Here is a 22,370-nt window from a genome sequence, read left to right as displayed (position 1 = left end):
AGGGAGACCCTGCGGAGGGTGTTGGGTGGTCTGCGCCGCGTGCTGCCCGCGCCCTGCCTGCTGGTGTGGACACCGCCGAGCCGCTGGCTCAGACTTGTCCGCGGGCTTTCTGCCGCGGGAGCGCTAGCCCGGGGCCGCCCGCCTGCGTCGTGGGAAGGCGTTGTGGAGGCCAACTTCTCCAGCGCCCTTGAGGCCCGCAGACGAGGATTCGAAGTGCTGACTTCCGCTTCCACTTCCCGCAGACCGCGCAGCACCGGCAGCAAGCCGGCGTGCGCTGGGACCAGCGAGCTCACGCCATCTCTCTCAGCTGCTGCTGGGCACCTGGCTGACGCCTGGGGCGTGGACCTCCCGTGCCGCGCGCGTGCGGGCAGGTGGATCCTGGACGGCGCGGCGAGGGGCCGTCGAGAAGGCGCAGCCGGCAGGGAGCCCCAAGACAGCCGACATGGACGCAGTGAACGAGCTGCACCTCCCTTGCCGTCCAATCCCAGGTCTCTGGGCTCCCTGCGGCGCCCGGGCCGCCCAGGCCCCAGGCTAGACCAGGAACCCTCCACCCAGGCAAGGCACCTCTCTAACCTCCCACCTAATCCGCAGGGTCGGCCTGCATCTGGGGTCCTCATCACGCCGCACAGATGAAGCACGCGAATCCAGCTGCATGGCTGGAAGACACACCCCAGCAGGCCAGGTTCCCACAACTTCTGGTCCTCACAGCGACCGCCGAGTTCACGGGGGATCCCCAGGTGATCGCCCGCGTCCCTCGCCCTCCTCATGGAGAGGACGCGGCAGGCTTTCAGAGAGAAGTCCTGGGCGGGGCCAGAGGCAAAGCCTCGGAAGCCACACTTAGTCCAGTACCCTCCCGAAGTTGACAGGGCGTGCCTGCTGCCTGCCCTTCCCCTCCCCAGACGTTTTCTGAGTATCTGATGTTGTGGCCATTACCAGCCCTGCCACGACGGGGACCTTTTGCCCCTTGTTCTCACAAGTGGGCAGCCTGGCCAATCCTGTTTGCCGGTTGCCGTCCTCTTCCTTGAGAGAGGGTGGGACCTGCCTGGATCCCCACTGCCTTTCTCTTAGGATGCAAAAAATGAAAACAAAAAGCTCTTGCTGAAACACTGTGGCTGGCTTTGGGACGCCTTTCTGGGGCTGCACCCTGGGGCTTTGTCTCTATTTCATGGAAACTGCTTTGCTTTTCCATGGGCTTGAATATCCATTAGGCTTAGGACTAGGTGGGGCTCAGAGCAGTGCTGGGGTACCCACTAAATACGATGTCCAGAATGATTGCTGGGCTGGGGGTGTGGGCAGGAGCTACATAGAACGTGTCGTTCTCTGTGCAAACTAGCAGGAGCTGAACCTCTTGGCCTCGTGGTTTCCTGGGGCTCTCAGAGCATCGCTGACACATCTAGGTATGCAGAAGACATAAGTTTCAGTCTTCAGGTTACAGAGAAGAGAGGAGAGGCTGAGAGGTGAGTAAGTCTTGTTGACGGTCAAATAGCTGACCAGCAGCTCCATCAGGGTGTGTACCGTGGACTAGAAGTCCCTGCCTCCAGGTTACACTCGCCAATTCTAACAACACAGGGGTGTGCCCTGAGGAACACAATACCATGAGCTGAGGGTGGAGTCTGGCAAAAACCTAGGCAAGCCAGGTTTTTGATGGGTGACGCCTCTTGCAGATTACTCTAGCTTTTCAGTAATATCTGAACTGTGGAGATGGGAGTACTCCAATTCTGATGCTTTGGGATGGGTGTTCTAGAAAGACAAATGCATTTTATTGGTATACCCATTAATATTCTGCATGTACCTACACAGTTGCATGCCCACTGTGCTAAACAGCCATGCAGATAAGCTGTCAGTATCCTTTTGTTTGCCTCTATGATTTGGCCTTTTATAAGTGTGCAGGCCAGGATGCTAGGAGCATCCATGATACAGGAGCCTAGGATAGAGCATAACCTCTAAAACTCACATCTAGATACAAGGCAAAAGCAGCCAGTGTCTGTACCACAGGGAGTGCCCAGGTCCACCCAAAGAGGAAATAGCTTAGAATAACAACCTAGAAAAACTCTCTCAGAGTCAAGAAATAAAGGTCCAGGGATTATAAAGTTTAGGAAGATTGCATTCATATGCAGGAGAATAGGTTCTAAGGGAACATCTTACAATGATGAAAGAAACGAAGCAATATTTGTTTTTAATTTTTTAAAAATTATTTTATTTTATTTCTTATTTGGCCTTGTTTTGGGGGAGATTTTGGACTGCAGATGGGTTGCAAATGTGCAGGGGAGGATTACTGGTGGGGGGCGGTGGTGGGGGCATGCCTCTATGGAACATGAATGTGTTCAAGTGCTCATGGGTTGTTGTCTTGGTGGATGAGATCCTTACAATAACTGAAGGGATATTGGATGCCCACTCTGGGTACTTCTGCTTCTCTCTCTGATAGTGTGGCAAGAGTCCCTAGAGTACATGGGCAGTGCCTAGCAAAGGAGGACAGACCAATACACCAACCTCTTGATATTGACGCTTGCAGGGATGAACCTTTTTTTGTGAAATGGAAACTTAGCCAGTGATACATATTGCCTAAGAGTTACCCTCTGAAAGCCTCCTTGTTGCTCAAATATGGCCTCCTGTTTGGCCAAACTCAGCATATAAACTCAGTATCTTCCCCCAGGCTGGTGCATTGTTGCAAACTGAGGCATAGTGGTCTCACAGGGAGACACTGCTGTTTCCATGGCTACGCTTGCAACCTAAGGAATGCAGTAATTAAGAGTTCCTGGCAAATAGGATGAAGCTGTTAAAGGCTGAAAGAAAAGATGAGCACATACCTTTTGAAGTAAATAGAACACTTAGACTTTGTACCTTGAGATAAGATTTTTTTGAATTCCTTAGACTATGAGTAATGCTGATAGTTAAGTGCCTGTTGCTGCTTATTGTCATGTAGGCTAAGTGTTGCTGCTTGTCACATAGACTGGGGTATATAGACAGCCCCTTGTAAACAACAAATTGTCTGATGAGTCTCTACTAGCAGACACCCTGCTCCTAGCTCTCTCGTTCGTTCTTTTTCTTCCTTTCTTTCTTTTTATTTCACTCTCTTTTTTCTCTTTCTTTCATTCCCGATACCCTTCCGGTTCAAATCTCCAACAGTGAATGGTTCCTGGTGGTGAGTCTCCCTGGCACTGAGAGATTATAAGCAAGTGACTACTAGGAATGCTTGGGAAAAAGACTGTGGAAGGGGGAAATATTAAATGCATATGAGTTTTTTATATGGCTAAGGTATTATTTCAAATGGAATCGAGAGTTCATTCCAGAGCTTATGGTTATGCATGTCTTAGGAGGCTCTCACTGAATGTCACAGCAAACTGTGCCCAAAGCACAGGAGCTCCTGAAGGTTCTGGAGACATCTTGACACTATAGGCAGGGCAGACAATCCCAGAGAATTGGCATGCTGTTGTTGGGCCTTTCCTTGGAATATATGATGGCCCATTTGTCCAGGGTTTCAGAATTAGACTCACTTATAGTTTTCCTATATGGTTCTTCTACCCCTTACACTTGAACCCACAGTTAGCGCTATACCCATTTAATCTATGTCCCAGAGACTTAAACCTCCTAGCTGTTCATAGGTTGAGCCCTGAATCTCAGCAGAGTTACAGTTCATTGCACTCACCAAGGACAGCTAACACAAGGTGAATGATGGACAATGCCCACCTACAATTGTGAGCAAGATGGTCCCCTTCATCTACCCCACAGGATCTAAGCCCCCACAATCGGAAGGAGAGTGGGCATCACCATCCCCAAATCCTGAAGATTGAGGAACAAACAGAACATAAGATGGGAATGCATCTATGGACTAGTCATTACTATTCCAGAAATGGAAGAACTTGTAACAGTGACATAAAGACAGTTGTCACCAGAGGTTCAGAGGGAAGGGAGAGGGGGGAATAGATGTAACACTGGGCATTTGGGCAACATTGAAATTGTCCTGCATGACATTGTAATGATGATAGAGTCCTTCATATATTTCATCATAATCTATAAAACTATGCAGGGCAAAGTGTAAACTATGATGCAAACTGTAGTCCATGGTTAGTAGCAATGCTTCTATATGTGTTCATCAATTTTATCAAATGTTCCACACTAAGGAAAGCTGGTGTTAATGGGGGAAAGCATGGGAGGGGAAGGAGTAGAGTATATGGAATCCTCCAGATTTTTGATGTAACATTTATGTAATCTAAAGCTTCTTCAAAGTAAAGAAAAAGGAAAAAAAAAAAGAATACTAGTTTAGGAAATACAGAAGCCTGCATTTGAGTAGCTGGAAGCTCACAGCCATATACAAAAAGGTAATTCAGGGTTTATATATTCTGGAAGTCTATGTCAAATAACAGTGATCAATATTCAAGACCTCATCAGCCTAAGAAGCTCGCACTTGAGTATAAGGTTCATTCAAGTTAGGTTTATATAGCAGGAAAACTAGCATTATATCCAGTTAAGAAAAAAGCCTGAATTTATGTGCTCACATTCACAGGCAAAGAATTGGAATGCAGTTATATTCAAGAATAATGGAACCCCAGAAATATTCAGCTAGGAAGGTACACCAAATGCACAGAAAGAAACATGATTTGTTTACCTAGGAAGATCATACCTATGTGCAAGAAGGAAGTAGGCCGGGGTTTATACACATGAGACCTTTCAAACTTACTGAAATGAGAAGGAGGCCAGGGCTACACAACTGAGAAACTTATACAAATATCCAAAGAAGTGGCTATGGACATTTGCTCCAGAAATTTGAAACCCATATTTTACACCGAGACCTCTTTTCTTTGCCTTTTTTCCTTTGGTATTGCGTGCATCTCCGCCCACTGAGACAACACCCAGTGACCACAGGAACACATTCCTATTCCCTAGCAGCATGTCCCAGGTGCACCCATCCCCACACATCCCCCCGCGATGGGCACCCTGTGCTAGGGACTCTCACCTGCCACTGTTGCCAAAAGAATTCCCCCACAATGTTTTCTAAGCCACAGTCGTCCGCTGACAGAGTTCACCTGGGAGTGGGTTTCCTTCAGCCATCCCCCAGGTGTACAGAGAGCCAGCCTAAGGCTTCCCTGCTCGCTCTTGGGAGTGTGAATGGTCTAAACCTCTTTGGTGTTTGGAATCCTAAAAATCCATTTATATTATTTGAAGCAAACATACATTGAAAAAAGAAGAAACAGAGATAAATGGGTTAGGCACAATTTGGAAAAAAAAAGTCAAACACAATATACTGACAGTATTAATAATGTATAAGTCACATTTCATAAGCCCAAAGTATTGAGTGAGAAAAAGAGGAAGAGCATAAAATGCTAAAATACAAAATAAAATACCTGAAATATATACTTCTTCTGTCACAAACATAGAAGAGATGCAAAGGGTGTGAATTAATCAAATTTAAATTATAGTTGGAAATTTGGATACACAGATTCAGCAATCAAAAAAAAGTCAACTACATACTAATACCATTCCATACAAACTAATAATATCATCTTTTCAAGATAAAAACATTTATCAGATATTCAGGTTTTAGTGCACTCATTTCTTTATACTTTATTTGCTTCTTTGGTATTTTTAAAAGAAATTATGAGTTTAGAAAGCAATCATACAAAAACAGATAGGATTTCCATACATTACCACACCAACAATTCCTTGCAATGTTGTAGAACATTTGCTACAATTGATAAAAGCACAATTTTTAACTATGGTGTTAGCTTAACTTAGGTATGATTTCCTCATAAAGCATCCTATTATTAACAGCATGTATTTGTATTGGATATTTGTTACAATTCATGTGAGAAAGTTCACATAATTATATGGTAAACCACAATATATCTTCCACCACAGGATTTACTGTGGTATATAGTCCCATGATTTGTGCAATCCATCACAGGTGTATACTCAGTGGCTCTCATTTTCATTACAAAGTTGTGTTGTCATCACCTCAGTCCATTTTAGAACATTTTCATTACTCCAGAAAGAAAAATTCCTTACCCCTCCTCCCCAAATCCACAAATGTGGATGATACCTACCTTTTAATTTTAAATTTGACTTCCAAAAGATAAAGGGGTCAAATGTTTCAAAGCTGAGGAATCTTAACTCCTTGAAAATGTAAAAATAATCAGGCACCTTGAGCTTCACTGTTCCCATTAGTGTTTAACAAATAAATTTTATTGTAGATACATGTTAATACTCCATAAATCCATATAACGTGTACAATCATTGGTATTCCATATAATGACAGTCATACATTCTATACAATCACTTAAATCGTTTTCAGAGCATTTTCAGTATTCCAGTAATAATAATAACACTAACAAACAAAAACAGAAGTAAAAAACTCATCACCAATTGATCTTTCTTTGCTTTCACACCATACATAGTTGCTATTCTGTTTTCTTCTTTCTAGTTGATATGTATAAATGGAATATCATCCATATGTTTATTTGACATGAGGTTTCACCATGTTATACAGTCCCATGTTATGTTTTTAGCTTTCCTTCTAGCAATATACATGACCTTAGACTTTCCCTTTCAACCACTGTCATACCCATGTAATAGCTCTGCTAGTCACTAACACTATGTTGTGCAATCACCATTTCCATTCATTTCCAAAGATTTACAAAGAATATTTTAACCTATTCTGCACAGATTTACCGTCAGCTTTCCATTCCTTACCTCATTCTAATTTCTGGTGACCTATGTTCTAATTATTATATCCATGAATTTACATAATGTATTTAATTCACATAGTGCAATCCTACAGTATTTGTGCTTTTATGTCTGGGTTCCTTCACTCAACAAAATATCCTCCAGGTTCATGCATGTTGTCGTTTGCTTCACAACTTCATTTCTGCCTACCACTGCATAACATTCCACTGTGTATGTATTCCACTGTTTATGACTCCTGGCTTGTTTCCAAATTTGACTATAGAGAATAATGCTGTTATGAGCATCAAAGTGCATATACATATTACGCCACTGCTCTCATACCTACATTCTTTTCTTTTCTTTTCTTTTTGAATTATGATGTATATTTTATTGAAAACTTCAACTAGAATATAAGAAGAAATTTTACTATGCATAAACCAATGAAATGAAAAAGAAGTCCCAGAAATACACGAATTAGCCAACTGATTTTGACAAACTTGAAAGTAACATCAGTGGAAAGAATAGTGTATATTTAAAGAAATGATACAGTAATAATTGGGCATTCCTATAAAAATAATAGAAACAGACACATAAGGTACACCTGAAAACTTAAAAATACAGCTCTTAAAGGGACATGGAAGTCAATGCAACATATAAAACAATAAATTCAAGAAAAATATACTGAAAATATTGTCCCAACCCAAGTGGTTAGTATTTTTTCCCTTTTATACAGAACTTCATTCACTCTCCTGGGTCCCCAAATATTTCCTCCCCACTAAGCCCAGGAAGCCCTTGGCACTTGTAGGGTCTGGGATTAGACATCAATAGGACCAGCTGGAGCCTTCCTCGCTCACTAGCTGATGGTCTCTCTCCTCTCTCAGGGGAGAGCAGGATGGGGAGAAGGCAAGACTCCCTCACTCTCTAGCTCTGAGCCCCTGCCAGACTAATTGCCAGGGCATATGCCCAGGGTATATAGTAATGTCTAGATATACTCATAGTGGAAACAATTAAAAACAATAGCTGGGGGGGGGGGCGGTACTGGGCCCCTGGCCGAGGGGTCACTGTTGTGGACCCTGGGGAGCAGCGGCAGTTCCCCAGGTGCAACAGCAAGAACCAGGAAGGAAGGAGGGCCCAACAGTGGGCTCCTGATACTTATGGCTATGCTTTTGAGCCTATACACCTCCAATAAGAATAAGGTCTAGAGTAGCACTGTGCCTGGGAGTTTCCTCCTGACGGCCTTCATGATACTCAAATGTGGCCACTCTCACAGCCAAACTCAGCATGTAAATGCAGTGCAGTCCCCCCAGCGTGGGACATGACACCCGGGGATGAGCCTCCCTGGCACCGAGGGATCACTACCACATATCAGCTGAAGATGCAACTAGAAAAGGACCTTGAATTAAAGGTTCAACACGGATCAGCAGAAAATCCCTGTCTACATATAATAACATGACTTCAAAATGCTGTTTGACCTAATGTAAGGGGGAAATGGAAAAGAGAAATGAGAATATAAGGCTATGAGTCTCTAAAAAAGAGTCTGGAGGCTGTCAGAAGGAATGCCCTTATGCACAAATGAGCAGAGTCTGAGAGACAGATAAAGTAGATACAACCCCAAGTATTGGTTCTTTTGAGGAATAAAGAGACCCACGGGTTCTATGATCATGGCAGATGGGGTTCACTGCCATGGCAGATGGCCCTTCTCTGGAACTGGTGTTTCTGCGTGATGGAATTGGACTCAGAGGGGATCTCTTTTCACAAGACTTGCATGCTACTTTAATGGAATTGTAGTTGGTGCTGGGGTTTTAGATATATTTAGGGGATTTGAATCTCTGGACTGATAATATGACACCCAGGCCCAGAACCTCAACAGACTTCAGCTCCTACACTTTGATTTATTGGACTTACCCCACTCAGCTAACATCGAGTTGAAGAAGGTCAACCACCACACCATGGAGCCTAGAGTGTCTACAACTGAAAGCAGGAGGAGTGCATCCAGTATCCATGTGGATTCTAAGCCCCCACTTGACATAGATGTGCAATGGACACAACCAATCCAATGTCCACAGAGAAAATGTGGAATGGGTGTGGGAAGGGTAGCAATAGTGGCTGCTGGGTTTGGGGAATGGGAGGAAGAGATGAGATGTGGAGGCGTTTTCGGGACGAGGAGATGTCCTGGGTGGTGCTTCACGGAAAATTACGGGACATTGTAGAGCCCCCCAGGGCCCACTGGATGGAACATGGGAGAGTGTGGGCTATGATGTGTACCATTGACTAGGGGTGCAGCGATACTCAGAGATGTACTTACCAGGTGCACAATGAGGGAAGAGAGTGTTGCTGTGGGGGGAGTGGGGGGTGGGGGCGGTGGGGTTGAATGGGACCTCATATTTTTTTAATGTAATTTTTAAAAATAAATAATTAAAAAAAAAAAAAGAAATGCTGAGAATTCATAAAGCCAGATGCTCAAGATGGAGGAGATAGACCTAGGGGTAGTCAGGTGGGAAAAAGTATCAGAGGACTGGCCTTTTCTTCTACACTGTGCAAATGTGCAGGAGCATGGTCCCAGTGCCTGAGCCTGACATTCAGCAGGCCAGCCCCAACCCACACCTGAATCCCAATTCTACTCTGATTGTCCTGATATTACAGGCATTGTCACTGGGCAGAGGGCTAGCAAAGAGTCTTGATTTTAGGGAGCTTTCAATCACTAGCCTGACCATCCTGCCCTTCTTCAGGGGCGCATAACATACCCTCTGTCTTTCCTTTTTTACTTTATTTATTTTAGTTTATTATTTTTTAAATTATCTTTCTTAAAATTAAAAAGGATCATGCAAAATGTAACATTAAAAAGCATAAGAGGTTCCCATATATCCCACTCCCAACCCTCCATCCCTTTCAATTTTTTAACTGTATATTTTTGAAGATACCTAGATCATAGAAAATGTTACATTAAAAAACATAGGAGCTTCCCATACACCCCACTCCCCACCCGTCCAACCCCATCAAATTTTTAAATTGTATTTTTTGAAGATACCTAATCAGAGAAAATGTTACATTCAAAAGTATAACAGGTTCCCATATACTTCCCACCCCACCCCCTCATCCCACTCCTCCCACGTCAACAACCTCTTTGATCATCATGGCACATTCACTGCATTTGTTGAATACATTTTGGAGCACTGCTGCTCCACATGTAAAGTGGTTTACATTATAGATTGTACTCTCACCCAGGACATTCAGTGGATTATAGCAGGATGTGTAATGTCCAGCATCTGTTCCACAATATCATTTAAGATGAGTCCAAGTCCCAAAAATGCCCCCATATTACAACTCCTCTTCCTTCTCCCTGCTCTCAGCAACTATTGTGGCCACTTTCTCCACATCAATACTACAATTTCATCCATTGCCGGTCACAATAGTCCCATAGCACAATATCAATAAGTCAACTCTAATCCATATTTTATTCCACTGTCCTGTGGAAACTGGGTTGGTAATGTCCACTCCACCTCTATATTGAGAGGGGGCTTAGATTCCACATCGATGTTGATTGCAATTCTGCTTGCAGTTGTAGGCACGCTCGGTTCCCTGGTATGGTGGTTGACCATCTTCACCTGCCTGTTAGCTGACCTGGGAATGTCCAACAAACCAGAGGAGTTGCCCAGAGGCTCAGGGCCCAGCTGGCATATGGGCAATTCAGAGATTCAAGTCTCCTGAGTATTCAACAACCCTAGCAACAACCACAGGTTCAGTAAAAGTATCAGAAGAGGCATGTGTAGAAAGGACATGTTGGAGTCCAACGCCATCAAACTCAGGCACATGAATTCCAAAGTAGGATCCACTGACATGGCACTGAACTCCAGAGATGAAAGACAAAATGTCAAAGACAAAGCTTTATAATATTCTTCATTTTTTAATACTGGAATTTATGGCAGATGGCTCATACCTTCTTTTAAAAGTTATTTTGGCTATTTGGGGCCCTTTACTCCTCCAAATAAATTAGATTATTGGAATTTTGATTTATGCAAAAAGGATTATTAAGATTTTGATTGGAATTGCATGGCTCTCTAAATCAGTTTGGATAGAATTATCATCTTAACAATATTTAGATTCTAGTCCATGAATATGGAATGTCCTTCCATTTATTTTAGTCTTCAGTTTCTTGTAGCAAAGTTTTGTAATTTTCTGAATACAGGTTCTTTATGTACTTGGATAACTTTAATCCTCAAGATTTGATTCTTTTAGCCATTATTAAAAATGGATTTTTTTTCTGATTTCTGCCTCAGATTGCATTTCAGAAGCATATAGAACAGCTATTGATTTTTGCATATTAATCTTATATCCCACCACTTTATTGAACTCATCTATTAATTCTAGAAGCTTTGTTGTGGATTTTTAAGGATTCTCTAAGTATATGATCATATCGCAAGGGAATAGTGAAAGTTTTACTTCTCTCTTTCCTATATTTGTGCCTTTTTATTTCTTATCTAGCCTAATTGCTCCCATTCAATTTTCTAGCACACAATTCAATAATAATGGTGAGAGTGGGCATCCTTGCCTTGTTCCTGATCATGGTAGGAAAGCTTTCAGTCTTTCTACGTAGAGTACAATACTAGTTGTAGGTTTTTCCTACAAGCCCTTTCCTTTATTGAGAAAGCTTCTTTTTATCCCTATCTTTTGGAGTGTTTTCATCAAGGAAGTGTGTTATATTTTGTCAAATGCCTTTTCTACATCAATTGAGAGGATCATATGTTTCTTTTTCATCAAATTTTCAGTGTGGTTAAATACACTAAATGATTGTCATGTGTTGAACTACCCTTACATACCTTGGATAAAACCCACTTGTGATGTGTGATTCTTTTTAATGTGCTTTTGGAGTCCGTTAGCAGATACACTTTAATTTATACTTCCTAATCTTCATTTTTAAACTCTTCTCCAAGTCTCTGGTCCATGTTTGTTTGGTTTTTTTTTTTTTTTTCCCTTTCTGACTGCAGAACTCTCTTTAGTATCTTTTGTATTTCTTGTCCTTTAGTAAGATATTCTGTCAGTTTTTGTTTGTCTGTGAATTCTTTGAACTCACCCCCCAGTACGTGGAAAAATTTTAATGAGTAAACCTAGAAGTGAAAAATCACGCAGAAGGCTTTGTTAATCAGGACACCAGTGCCTCACTGGTCGGTACTTTTCATATTTCAGAGGGATTAATGAGAACTAGAACAGTGAGCACATTGCCAAATGTGTTTTCTGACAAATAACAGATAGGGTGCACTCCAGGGAATATTGTGGTCTTCCCTGGGAAGGCTGGACACTTTCTTGAGGACTGGCACATAGACCTTGCAAAGTAGTGCCCAGGGAGAATTGTGGTCTTCCCTGGGAAAGCTGGACACTTTCTTGAGGACTGGCACATAGACCTTGCAAAGTAGTGCCCAGGGAGAATTATGGTCCTCCCTTGGAAGGCTGGACACTTTCTTGAGAACTGGCACATAGACCTTGCAAAGTAGTATCCAGGGAGAATTGTGGTCCTCCCTTGGAAGGCTGGGCACTTTCTTGAGGACTGGCACATAGACCTTGCAAAGTAGTGCCCAGGGAGTATTGTGGTCTTCCCTGGGAAGGCTGGACACTTTCTTGGGGACTGGCACACAGACCTTGCAAAGTAGTGCCCAGGGAGTATTGTGGTCTTACCTGGGAAGGCTGGACACTTTCTTGGGGACTGGTGCACAGACCTTGCAAAGTAGTGCCCAGGGAGGATTATGGTCCTCCCTGGGAAGGCTGGACACTTTCTCAGGAATTAACACGTGAACCTTGGGAAGTACTGCCCAGGGAGTTTTGTGTTCCTTCCTGGGAAAGCTGGACACTTCCTTGGGAACTGACGCAGCCCCCTCAAGTTGGCATCTATCGTATCAATTTCATTGATTATGAGCCAAATGAAAGGGACAGGCCCTGGTCAGGACAGTGAAGTCCACCCTGGCAGAGGGTGCTCTGCACAGGTGTTGCTTTCACTCAAGACTCTGGTTTTGGCTGCTGACTTGGGGCTTCCCAGCCTGAGATAGATGTTGGGGAGTTTTTATTAAGACTCTTCTATTTCTCTCTTATTTTGTGAGTCTCTTCAATGATGATTTCATCTTTTCACTGATTGTGGAATTCTTGTCTCTCAATCTAATTGTCAAGATAAACTTATTAAACTAGATATGTATATACAAATTTATTTTTCATCCATTTGGGACTCTGGCCAGAGGTGGGCCAGGTATGTTGGTGTGTCCCCTGGAGAGCCAGGTATGTCAGTGGGTCCCCAATTTGGTGAGCTCATATCTACATCATAAAGGATTATGATGTAGCAGTTGGACCCCTGTTTGTAGACAATCCTTTCCCTATTTTATATGCTCCCAAATATTAACCAAAGTTTATAAATAAATAAATAAATGTCATGCATGTCTTTCTTATGCTTGAGTTAATTGAATAATTATATCAATCTCTCTCTCTCTACTCATATATCTATATAGAAAGCTTTTATCTAGCAGAAAATTATGGCATAATTGGCAGGATTCAATTACTATTACATTAGCAGGATGACTCTTTTCTAGCACTCTCAGGTAACAGAGGGAAATCATGTTGAACCACCTGTGCAGGGAAAGGTTAACTCACAAATCAACATACTGCACTTGCAGAAGTGCTGAATAAGGTTGCACCAAGGAAGTCTTTGTTCTGGATAACAGAGTCTTGGGGGTGGGGGTCTTCCAGCAGCCATCTTGGGGGTTACTGATGTCCACGTGGACTCTTTGCCAGGTTCCAGTTCTATCTATTAATTCCCTATCTTACCAGCCTGCTTCATTCCCCCCCTCAGAGAGTTTTGCTGAAGGAAGATGTTCTTTCTTCTGTAGCTACTTCCTGCTGATTAGGGGCTCACAGACCCTACCTGACAAGGTGTAGAACTCTCCTGCTTCTCTATCTTGACTGGAGGAAGACGAATCTGGTATCCTGTATGAAGATGGATGAAGTCCCCATATGGCTAACAAGATGTTGATCCTGGGAAAAATAAACTTAATTAGAATTTTGAGCATATGTGGTCCTACTGAGAGGACACCGGACCACAGGAGTAGAAAAGGCCAGGTGTTTATAAAGGCTGCATTTCCCTGACATCCTTGGGTTTATTTTCCAGGTTTTGAATACTGTTTGGGACTATTTTAGAGTAATTTACATAGAGATTGCATTTTTCCTTAAGGAAAGGACAAACCCTTCCCTGTGCTGCAGTTAGCATTTTAAGTGTCCTATGATTTTGCATCACCATAGCTGCAAGAGAGTTTGCTTGCTGTTTTAGAGCTTTTAAGGCATGACTGGTTTCATTTATGCTGTTAGTTATTTCTAGGGAGTAATTGAAATAGATCATTAGATTTTGTATAGATTGCCAACCCCAATTTTCAACAGTGGCAGTTATGCCTAAAGCAGTTAAGAGAGGGATGAGAAGGGACACTGCCTTTTTCAAAAGAAAACAGGCAAGGATTTTTAAGGGATGTTTGGTTTGTTCTCCCCTAGCAGTAGACTTTGAGCTAGAGTTAGTGGAAACAGCTGATTTTGATACAGACACTATTTAGCTTTTGTTCTCAAAGAGGCATGTCAGGCCATCCAATGACTGGCACTTGTACATTCCACAAGGTGCTTTTGGTGAGCTGGCACTTTCCTGGACCGATGATTTCATTCAGGATTAGTGCACCAAGCTGAATATTCCATTAACTTGAATAAGGGCTATGAGGGAGACCTGGGCTAAGCACATTCATTAGTTACTTAGAAAATGATGTTTACCAGGACTTTTAACATGTTTAATGTCCCTCTGCACAGGATCTAATAGAAAAGATAACACTGTAATCATCAGGCATATATTTAGAACAGGATACAGGTACAATACTTAATGCTAATTAATGTACTACTAAATGCATAAGTTTCTCTTTGAACTCCAATTAATAAATTCAAGTTTCAGATTGGCAATACCTTACATGTTATCTCTCCACAGGAGCCGGCCATAATGCCAATTTGCAATTAAGCTCTACTTGCAGAACTCTGGTTAACTATGGCTTCACTTGATATGTCTTTCACACAGTGAGCAAGCCACAATATTGTTGATCCTAGAGAGAAACTAAGAAGGTAATTTCAGTATTTTACTGGCCTGATACATAGCATTCTTTGACACTATGAAACAGTGCAAGTTTGGAGGTGGTATCCATGGCACGTTTTGCTATATTGAGCCCCCATTGGCTGCTTCAGGAGTTTGAAACTGCAACATAGTTTTCATCAACTTCAGAAGCACAACCAGAGATATAGTAAATATCTTTCTTGTTTGAGGGGTCAGTGACCAATCTAGTGAATAACTCATATAGAGAGGGAACCTGCAATGTATTCAAGGCCTGGTTTGAATGTACAAGAGAGTTTGACAATGCTGAAGTCTATCTCTTGATTTTTGTATACCTTAAACATTTCCAGTGCAATGTGTTACATATCAAATGAACTTAACTTTTTATTACTTTGCTTTTTACTCCTACACTTTTACTAGGAAGATTTTATTTTACTTTAGCAGTAGAAGCAAATTATTTTTTCCATTTTTAAAATGAAAACTGAAGCTACCCAATGGAATTAAGGTAACTTGTTATTATTACCCCTTGAATATGTACATCGAGGAGAATTTTAGGCAGGTTTCATTGCTATGAAGTAACTTTTTGCCATTAATATCAATCTAGGTTTTAAACTGAGAAGTTTAAGGTTTATGTCCTCATTTCTTTAAGGAGACATGACATGAGGTTCCTGGGCCTCAGATTTATCTGTTTTCTTTTTTTACAGTGATTTAAATAGAATTCAGGATTCTATGCAGAGGCTGCTCTTAGCTATACTGTGGTCATGTGGACCAGCAGTAAGCACAGTTTCTGATTCCTACAAGACTCCTAAGGGGAGTTTGCCAATAGGCTAGAGACTTAGAGCGTGGTGGGTATCTGAAGAGAGACTTCAGTTCCCCTCATGGAAGATACTGATGTGAATTTTTACAGTACATCAAAAGGTAAGGAAACATTAGTTCATAGGGAGGGGATTAGTGTCCAGAGTACAGTCTTGGGTCAATAAAGGGTTGTAAAAGTGAATTCTTGTGTATGGCTTGGTGGTGTGTTGGACTAGGAGGTAGGATTTTCTTGGAATGCAGGAAGGTTTGATGGCCCAAAAGTAATGAGGGCCTTTATCTACTCCATTCCCACTGTGATATGGCTCATTCCTGGGGAGAGATATGGTACCTTCCACAGGTAGGCAGTTTGCTCAGTCGATCAGAATGGAGCCACAGCATTATGACCTAGTAACCATGAAAAACCTCTAACTGAGGTCTCAATACATCACTCTCAGCATTGGATAGAACATTTGGACAAAGGATCAGTAAAGAAATAGAGAGCTTGAATGGTATGATAAATGGACTAAAACCAATAGATATGTACACAACATTGCATCCCCAAAGAGCAGGATATGCCTTCTTCTCAAGTGCTCATTGTTCTCTCTCCAGGATAGACCATATATTGACTCATAAAGCAGATCTAAATAAACTTAACAGTATTTATACAAAGTTCTTTGTCTGATTGTAATGGAATAAAGTTGGAAATCAACTATAGGCAGCAAAAAGGAAAATTCACAAATATATGGAAGTTAAACAATGCACTCTTAATCAGTTGGTCAAAGAAGAAATTGTGAAAGAAATAAAATATTTTGAGATGAATGAAAATGAGAATACAACATAGCAGAACCTATGGAATGCAGCAAATGCAGTTCTGAGAGGGAAATTTATAGCCCTCAGTGCTTACATTAAAAATAAAAGAGTTGAAATCAGGGACCTAACTACACATTGAGAGCAACTAGGTGAAGAATAGCAAACTATTCACAAAGCAGAAGGAATGAAATAACAAAGAGCAGAGAAGAAATAAAACTGAGAATAAAATCAATAGAATTAACAAGCCTAAAAGTTGGTTTTTCAAGAAAATCGATAAGCCCTTAGCTAGACTGACAAAGAAGAAAAGAGAGATGGTGAAAAGTCAAATTTGAAATGAAAATGGGGACATTACTATTGACCCCACAGAAATAAAAGAGATCATAAAAGAATACTATAAACTGCTATACACCAACAAAATAGACAATGTAAATGAAATGGAAATTTTTCTAGGAAAATACAAACAGCCTGTACTGGCCCTAGAAGAAATAGAAGACCTCAGCAAACCAGGCCCAAGTAAAGATATTGAAATAGTCATCACCCAACTACCCAAAATGAAAAGTCCATTACCAGAGGGCTTCACAGATGAATTCTACCAAGAAATCTAAGAACATTTAATATCAGTCTTACTCAAACACTTCCAAAAATTGATAAGGAAGGAATGCTACCAAAATCATTCTTAAAGCCAACATAATCTAATACCAAAGTTAGATAAAGACACTGTGCAAAAACCAAATTACTGACCTCTATCCCTAATAAATAATGAGGCAGAAATCAATAAAATGCTCTCTAAACAAGCCCAACAGCACATTAAAAGAATTAGTCATCCTGATCAAATGGGTTTTGTACCAGACATGAAAGGGTGGTTCATCACAAGAAAATTAATCACCATAACATACCACTTTAATAAATCAAAGGAGAAAATTCCCATGATAGTCTTGGTTAAAGCCAAAGAAGTGTTTGACAAAAGACAGCATTCTTGCTTGATAAATATACCTTTAAAGATAAGAATTGAAGGATATTTTCTCAACATGATAAAGAGCATGCATGAAAAACCCACAGCTGAACAAGTAGAGCAAGAAAAAGAAATAAAAGGCATGAAAATTGAAGAAGAAATAAAACTTTTACTCTTCACTAATGATACAGTCATGAGAAATCTACAATAAAACTTCTAGAAACGGGCTCAGGAGGATGGAAGATAACATATAAAAATCTGTAGGGTGTAACAAATTAACACCAATGGAAAAATGTTGGTAATGGGGGAAAATGTGAAAGGGCTGGAAGTGGAATATATGGGAATCCCTTGTATTTCTGATGATGTAACATTTACATAATCTAAAGCTCCTTTAAAAATAAGGAATATTAACATTAAAAAATCTGTAATATTGTACACTAGTAAAGAGCATTTTGGGGAGGAAGTCAGGGTAAAAAACTGTGTTTACAATAGTGACCAAAAGAATCAAATATTTAGGAATAACTTAAAGAAGGACATAAAGCATTTACTTAGAAAATCATAATGCATTACTAAAAGCAATCAAAGTAGATCTAAATACATTGATGAATACTCTGTGTTCATTGATTGGAAGATTAATTATCACTGAGATTTAAATTCTACCCAAATGGTATACAAATTCAACGCAATCATGATAAAAATTCCAACATCCTTATTTAAAGAAATGGAAAAGGAAAACCCAAATATCAAATGTATTTGGAATGGTAAGGGGCCTTGAGTAGCCAGAAACATCCTAAAAGCTACAGTGGTAAAAATGTTGTATTTGCATAAAAATAGACAAACCAATAGAACAGAATTGATGGATCAGAAACAGACCCATTCATCTATGGTCAAAAGAATTTTGATAAGGCTAAGCCAACCCAGGTCAATCATAACAGTCTGTTTTAAAAATTGTGTTGGGCGATCTGAATATCCATATCCAAAGGAAAACAAAAGAGGACCTCTATCTCATACATTATACAATAATTAACTCATCTCTTAGTTATTACAGAAATATTGAGGGAAAAACAGTAAAGCATTTGCTTTGTCAGTGAAGTGGAATCATGGTTTAACTGATCTGCCTGTGGTTCATGCAGCTATAATAGCTTAGGTACTAGTGATAGTGTACAAGCCACTTTAAGTCTTTGTTTTGTCAAGTAAGTTTTTTAATCAAAACAATTTTATTGTTACATATTAATAAAGTATAAATCCATCCAAAGAGTGCAATCAGTGGTATCTGGTTTAATCATATATTTGTGCATTCATCACCCCAATCATTCCCAGAGCACTTTCATTTATTCCAATTAAAAAAAAACTCACCTCTCAATCTCTCTATGTCTTGCCTGCCCTCCGTAGCTGCTATTCATTTTCCTTATCTCTAGTATGTTTTTATTTATATTTTGTAAAAAAGAGTTTTATATATGCAATATTCCCCATATTTGTGTTTTATGTGATAATTTACTTTACTATACAGTCCTATGTGATAATTTTTAGCTTTCCTTCTAGTAATATACATGACCTTAGACTTTTCCTTTCAACAACTGTCATACCCATACAAGAGCACTGCTAGTTACAAACATCATGGTACTTTCACCATTTCTATTCATTTCCAACAATTTTCAAACAACCTTTTTACCAGTTCTGCACAGTAAACCTCAGCTTTCCATTCTCTACCCTCCTATTTTCTGGTGACCTATACTGTAATTAACTCTGTGAGTTTACACAGTACATTTATTTCATAATAGTGCAATCATATAGTATTTTTCCTTCTATATCTGGCTTTCTTCACTTAACATAATGTCCTCCTGTTTCATCCATGTTGTCATGAGCTTCACAGCTTCATCTCTTCTTACCATTTCATAATATTCCACCCTGTGTATACATCGCAATTTGTTTATCCACTCATCAGTTGAAGGACACCTGGGTTGTTTCCAAATTTTGGCAATTGTGAATAATGCTGCTGTGATGCCTGTTAGTGTCTTTGCTCTCAGTTCTTCCCAGTATATCCCTAGTAATAACACGGCTGGATCCCATGGCAAGTCTATATTCAGCTACCTTAGGAGGAGCCAAACATTCCTCTACAGTGGCTGTACCATTCTACATTCCCACCAACAGTGTAGAAGTGTTCCTAGCTCTCCACATCATCTCCAACATTTACAGTTTTCTGACTACTTAAGAACAGTCAAATAGGTATGAAATGATATTTCATTATAGTTTTGATTGACATTTCCCTAATCACTAGTGATAAGTGTCTCTAACTTTTGAAGGACAGTTTTGCCAGATACAGAGTTCTTGGCTGGCAATTTTTCTTTTTCAGTACCTTAAATACATCTTACCACTTTCCTCTAAGCTCCATGGTTTCTGATGATAAGTCAGCAATTGATCTTACTGACTTTTCCTTGTATGTGATGCTTTGTTTTTATTCTTGCTGCTTTCACAACCCTCTTTTTATCTCTAATATTTGACATTTTGAATAGTTGGTGTCTCATGGTAGGTCTGTTTGGATTTATTCTGTTTGGGGTGCATTGCCCTTCTTGGATACTGATATTTTTGTCTTTTGTAAAGATTGGGAAGTTTTGGTCATTATTTCCTCAAATATTCTTTCTGCCCCTTTCCCAAATTCTCTTCTTCTGCAACACCAGTAATGTAAATATTTCAGAGTTTAGCTTTGTCATTCAGTTTTCTGGGACTCTGTTCTATTTTTTCCATTCTCTTTCTCTTCTCCTGTCTCTTCCATTTGAGATGTCCTGTCTTGGAATTACTAATTCTGTCTTTGAGGAGTTCAAGTCTGCTCTTACATGTCTCTAATGTATTTTTATTGTCATCCATTATGTCTTCCTTTCATTCCCATAAGCTGGTTACCTTTCTGTGTTGGCTTTCAAATTGTTCTTTATGTTCACCCAGTGTCTGTGCTCACCAGTGTTTTAATATTATTTATTTCATTAGTGGTATTTTCTTTAAATTCTTTGAACTGATTTAAGGGTTGTGTGATTATCAGTGATTAATTGTCTTAACTCCTATATCGGCTCAGGGTATTTGGTTAGTTCCCCACAACACGCCCCCTCCCCCCGCCACCCCACAGAATTTAAAGAATACTTTATTAGTTTCTATAATAAAACCCATGTAGATAAGACCAAACATATTTAATACAGTACATTACAATGGAAAAAGATTAAATTTAACATTTCTGCATCAATATGCTTGTTAATTTATGTATAATCCCAACTCACCATGTACAATTGGGATAGCTTTTCAAAAGTTGACAGCACAGCTGAAGTTTCCAAATGGCTAGTTCTTTATCTTGGGCCATCTTTTCCTGTTTCCTAGTATGGCTTGTAATGTCTTGCCAATGTCTAAGCAACTGAAAATGTTGGTGAATTTACTCTTATGGTCAATTTCTCTATTTTGCCTATGTATTTTTCCCCACAGCTCTTTGATATTTGGCTCAACTCTGTCTTTATAATTGCACAATTTAAGTTATCAGAATCAGACCACACACTCACTAGTGGTGTTCAGATTTTCTCCTCGGGTTAGAATACAGAGTGAACTGAGAACAGATTTGTTCATGCAATTTCCAGACCATCCAGGAGATGGTGCACGTGAATGCACCTCTCCAAGGAGGTGTTTCAGTCTGGGATTTTCTGTGTGGAGTTTCAAAGCAGGCAAACTCTCCAAACTCTGAAGAAAAGCACCTCTATTCCCCTTTCTTTTTCCTTTGAAACTCCTGACAGAAAGAAAGACGTCTCTTCTCTCAGTCAGCTGTGGTAAGCCATGGATTTTACCCCAGTTTATAACTTGGAGATAGAGGAGGGGATCCCTTTCCAGTCACCATGGGGGCTTAGTAGCTCATTTTTGATGTTGTGGCTTCTTTGTCTCTGTCTCTCACCTTTTTGGGAGTTGTGTAATGCTGTCCTGGCCTGCTGAGCACCAAAACATTTCCTGCAGACAGCTTTGGGCTTTCTTTATTGTTTTCATGCGAGCTTTGAGCTCAGCTTGTTAGTTTGACTTCATCTTCCCACACTTTGCCAAGTATACTTTAAAGATAACATTTACCAGGTTTGCTTTTATTAGCTTTTCCTTTGTTTTGGAGTATACATCTTAAACTTTTGCTGTTGCAGTAGTGATTTTTAGTCTTAGTAGCATTTTTTGTTGAGGAAGAATTGTGGATAAATGGAATCATTTTGAGATTTCCTTGTAACCTTAAAAGAACATTCTTAGACCATATCTGTGGGAAATACAACATTTTAAACTCATAAAAGTTTATAAATAATTTCCTAGAATATTTTATTCCACAAAACTGCCTTTTTTCCCAATTTTAATTTTAACTATTTTTGTACCTTCATTAAATTTTGTAAGCTGTCATGGCATGTGTTATAATAATTTTTTTTGAAAGGGTTCTGGACCAATTAAGTATTTGTATAAAGAATACATAGTTTTCTGAATATTATAAAATAGGATGCAAATTAAATTATTTCTTTTGTAACAATAGGATATAGCAACTTATTAAAATGTCATATTCTGATGATACCTTGTGCTCATTGTGTTTTATTAGCTGATAGATATTTGAAACATGGCCTATTACCCATGCCTGATTAGAGTTAAAGAAATATCCAGTGATAAATTAAAATGAGCACTTTTACTATCAGTTATGTTTTTTTAGTGCTTGAAACTTTGATGATCATTATTATGATAATCCAAATTTACTAGCTAGTTCTTTGAAATAATATTCATTTGTTTTATTTGACTTCATTGTTTCACTAAATCATGGCCATGAATTTGTTGGTTTTTGTGTAAAGATTTAAGCATTTTGTTTTTCTCCAATTCCTTCTTTTCTTTCTAATCTTTAAAGGAAATATCATTCTGCAGTGGAAGCCTATAACAACTTTTGATGACAGAAAACCTTCCTTCACAAGTAAAAGCTATGGTATTATAACAGTTAGGTATATAAAATTTACTTTTAATTATACATTAATGTGAGGAGGTTTCTCTTCTGATGAACAATATTTA

The 22,370-nt window shown here is 39.9% G+C and overlaps 1 pseudogene; it reads left to right on the top strand.

Annotated features, from left to right (window-relative positions):
• The first annotated feature begins 629 nt into the window (after window positions 1–629).
• Window positions 630–22,370, top strand: part of LOC139438266 (lysine-specific demethylase 6A-like) — a 67,481-nt pseudogene continuing 45,740 nt past the window's right edge.

The sequence above is a fragment of the Dasypus novemcinctus genome, chromosome Y, assembly GCF_030445035.2.
Source record: "Dasypus novemcinctus isolate mDasNov1 chromosome Y, mDasNov1.1.hap2, whole genome shotgun sequence".
Classification (NCBI taxonomy): domain Eukaryota; kingdom Metazoa; phylum Chordata; class Mammalia; order Cingulata; family Dasypodidae; genus Dasypus; species Dasypus novemcinctus.
Note: the sequence above shows the minus strand (reverse complement) of the source record. Positions and strands in the feature narration are given on the sequence as shown.